The sequence below is a fragment of the Fukomys damarensis genome, unplaced genomic scaffold (genome assembly GCF_012274545.1).
Source record: "Fukomys damarensis isolate Sample0158 unplaced genomic scaffold, DMR_v1.0_HiC HiC_scaffold_24, whole genome shotgun sequence".
Taxonomy (NCBI): domain Eukaryota; kingdom Metazoa; phylum Chordata; class Mammalia; order Rodentia; family Bathyergidae; genus Fukomys; species Fukomys damarensis.
The window spans coordinates 7,089,863-7,094,260 of record NW_022900936.1 but is presented as its reverse complement, the minus strand read 5'-3'; positions in this window follow the sequence as shown (position 1 = coordinate 7,094,260).

Below are 4,398 nucleotides of genomic sequence, written 5' to 3'. Positions count from 1 at the left end.
GACTCTGAGGGAGGAGAGGCCAGCGGACTCCGTGCAGAAGGAGGGAGCACCATCGGAGTGTTGGAGGCTGAGGAGGACGGAAGCCAGTGGTAAGGAGTGAGGAGGTTCTGGAGTTAGGAAAGGGAAGACCGGAGGTCTGAGGATAGCGAAGAGCACCCAGCTCAGGCTGGGGAGGCCAGTGGTAACCAAGGAGCCAGGTGTAAGTGTAGAGAGAAGGGAGCCACACAGAGAAACTTCTAGAAACTTGGCAGAGGCTTTGGTGACTTCCTGAGCTAGCAGACAACAGGCTGGAACAGATGGGGGTGCATCCTGCAGGCACATACAGGGCACACACGTGGGTGCCAGAGGTGGATGCCCTCCATGTGTGGTGGGCTCTGGCTGAGGGAGCAGCCCCTGCGGGTCTGATAGGGCCACCTGCCCAGCTGTCCACCGGTGGAAAAGTGGCTTTGGGAATGCACCGAGGAACCGCCAGTGTCATACTCCTTACTGGGAACTGCCCGCTGCAGACAGGTTTTGGTGTCTTTTAAGCATGAGCGGGGGTTCCCTCCCTGCCCACCATGTTTGCCACTGTGAGTCCCCAAAGGGGCCTCAGGGAAGTGACTCTGCAAGAGGAGAGCGTATGGCTATGTTGGCCCCTTCACCTTCTCCTTTCTGGATCTCTCCTATCTTGATTCTGCCCCTTCACTCAGGTACCTGGAAGCCTCGAGTTTTTTCTCATTCCCAGAACCCCAGATTTCAGAGTCAGGATCCCACATCAGGCCCAGGGATTGGTTTCCTATAAATGGTCAAACAGTGGATATTTTCAGCTGTGCTGGCTCTATGATCTCTTCTGCCATAGCTGGAAAGCAACCACAGACAACACCCAAGGGAAGGGGCACGACTGTGTTCTAATAAAACTTTATTTACAAAGCAAGTCAAGGGCCGGGTTAGCCCATAGTCATAAATCTGGTGTTCGACACAGGAAACTGGGACCCCAAAAAGCAGAACCACTGGATCAACACTACACAGCTACCAGAACAAGGCCAGACCTCAGGGGGCCAACTCCTCAATTGTGACTTCTCTTCTTACTGCTCACATAGCTCCATGCTCTGGCAAAGCTGGTCCCAGAAAAGACCGTGAAACTTATTGACTCAAAAGCTCTGCGAGTCCAGTAGGACTGCTGGGATGTTTGCATTTTCACTGAGGTAGAGAAAATAAAAACAGATGAAGGGCTTCGTTGGTATTATTTTAAAAGGTGCATTCATTTAAACAAACTTTAAATCCCGCCAGGCGACTACTAGTACTTACACCAGCGAGGCTGGCCTGGGCAATAACACCTGAGACAACTCCTGTTTCATCGTAATTAATCTTTCTTCCTGGCCTTCCCTTCACCAGCCAAGTTGCACAATCCATCTCACTACCGCTGTCAGACACCATGGGGCTGTGACACATCTCATCTGCAGAGACCTGTTTCTCTGGATGCAGGGTCAGTATGCTGATCTCCCAAGGCTGGGACAGAACAGGCGAGGCCTCAGAAACACTGGGGTCCCCAAAGCTTTGGTCATGCTCAGTCTTAAGAGCTTCTTCCACTGTCATTTTCAACTATGGGTACCACAGCCCCCTGATGTAAGAACAGAAGCATTAAAAGAAGAAACGTGGGGGCCTGGGATTTAGCTCAGTGGTTCCACTGCCTGCCTTGTAAGTGCAACGTCTGGAGTTTGATCCCCAGTACAGAAGAAGGAGGAGGGAGGAGAGAGGAGGAGGAGGAGGAGGAGGAAGAAGAAATGTGGGATCCACAATAGACAGGTGACACGCACGTGTTCCAATGCTGTGAAGCTTGACTGTCCTTGGACGGGATAATTTCGTATATTCCAAACACCCTGTCAGCACGTCAGATTTAAAATATTACACGTGGAATAGTGAAAAATGGCCAACATCTCACCACCATCTTTTGATTAATGAGCAGCTCCTCAGAGATGGATTGCTTTGTTTGATTTTGTTACCAGGAGTGACGGATGGCTATTTTAAAAAATACTTAGCTGTAGAGTTACTCTCCATGAGATAATTTTCATATGCCTTGTGTAGCCGCGTCCAGAATAATTGGACTTTATTGCCTTCCTCCCATGCATGAACTCAGGTTCCCTGGAGAAGCACAACAGCCTCAGACACTGTTGCTTTAACAGTTCCACGCACATCAGCTGCCGTAATCACAGACGGCCTCCGACCAGATGGCCGGCCCAGCACAGTGACAATTTCCGTTTCCCATCGATTACTCACAACGGAAAATAATGTGATGCGAATTTCCCATTTCGAGTAATATGTGGCTCCATCCTTGTGATATCTGCACTGACGATAAATGGCTTATCATGCAATGATTTCTTCACTCTCCAGGGGGAAAACAGGAGAAACAACAGGTCACTAGTGTCTGGGGGAAAAGGGACTGGTCGCTGTTAAGGCATTCGCTAGGAGACTTATGTTTAATTTCCTAATTTGTTTTTATTTTTTCCTTAGTGCTTACTCTTCCGTTGCTCAGAAACAAAAACCAAAGGAAAAACTGATTTTGGCTGCTGAAAGCCTATAAGCTCTGGTTTTAGGAAGAGGAGCCCTTTTGACACCCTGGGTTTGGTCCTGTCACTGGATGTCCCTTTGTTAAGCACCAGCTCTGAGGCAGAATTGAGGGGGCAAACATCGGTTTAAAAATTGTCCAATTTGGGGGTTGGGATTTGGCTCAGTGGCATCGCACCTGCCTCACAAGCACAAGGTCCTGAGTTCGATCCCCGGTACCAGAAAAAGCAAGAAAGGTCCAATTTTGTCTTCCAAATGGGCTCAAGCACAATTCTTTTCCAAAGTTATTTTGGAATTTTTACTTTTTGAAATTGTAGTCATTGTCTTCAGTATTCAACACAATGTGGTCCAGATTTTAAGATCACCTTGTTTTTCTACAACTTGGTTTGATCTCAGCCTTGCACATCACTTCTCAGTCTTTTGGCTAAGATCAAGTGATCTCAGTCCTGGAGGTGAATGTTTTTCATAACCCCCTTTCCTTAGTCATTGTTAACAGCAAGTGAGTAATAACGAGAACATCATGCACAGAGTGTGAATACTTAGCACTAACATGCAACCCTTAATGTGTGCCAGGCAGTGTGTTAGGAGTGTCCCACACTTTAAGTCATTGAATTGTCATCATCATCCTGTGGGTCTCGTGCTGTCAATGTCACCATTTCCCAGGAAAGGAAAGTGAGGCAGTTCAAGTCCCACAGCCCAAGCAGGATTTGAAGTCACAAATCTGATTCTGAGTTTTTAACCTCCGTCCACTGGGGAAGCCAATGGCTAGACAACTCTTCTTCCTTTTCTCAGAAAGCAAATGACCCATTACTTTGCAGTTTCTGCTGCTCCTGTTGGTTGGGGTCCCTTCCCTAGGCAGCTGATTTTGAGCCTTTATCCACACAGCAGTCAATCTGTTCCTATCCTGGAGACAGGTGGCTACCTTCGACCCTATGTTGGCTGCTAGCAAATTGCTTTTGTTTAGTAAAAGAATCTTTGTGAAGGTAGAAGACTCAAAAAATTGTGGAAAGTTCTAGAAATGATAGAAGGTTCTGGACTCGTGTACCTTATTCCTCTTCTCCGTCATCCCTACTAGAGTCAGTCATAGTGGGGGTAGAAAATTTTACAAACTGTGGACAGTTCTAGGAGGTTCTGGACATGTACACCTCCTTTCTTCCTCTCCTTCATCCCTAGCACAGGCAGAGTCATGTTGGGAACAAAAGATCCTACAAGCTATGGAAAGTTCTAGAAATAGAAGGTTCTGGACATGGCTTTCTCCTTGCTTCTCTCCCTCAGACAGATTCAGAGTGAGCTGCCCTCTTGCTTGGTGCTTCATCCACCAAGCCAAAGAGAACAGAATATAAGCCAAGCCGTGCTGAAGGCACTGGCAGTGAAACTCAACTAAAGAAGGTCACTAGCTCACGAGTTCACCCATTCGTAACTCAAGCCTCTTACAAACTCATTTGTATTCATCCAGACAGCTGTTTTGGCTATAAAGAAATGTTTCCTCTGTACTAGAATTAAAAATAATTTGAGCAGAAAGCTGAAGGCAAGCACATAAATTTTATTTCAAAGGAAATATCTTCTTTTTTTAAGAGTAGGAAAAATTTATTGGGAGAAAGATGGCTTCTGTCTAGGAGAAGCAGAAAGGGGACCAGAAAGTGGATTGCCCTGGATATATCTCTTTATACAAAGGGATTTCTTGAGTCTAAAACCCTTTCCCCCATCTCCACTTCTATCTGACAGTGATTTTTAGCTCAGAGAGAGTACAAGGCCCCCATGGCTTCTTTATTTCTTAGCTGACTCTTCAGCAAGTGAAAAAGCCAAATCCTTATCCTATAAACGAGCCCTCTGATATTGGGCGCTGGCCTGTGA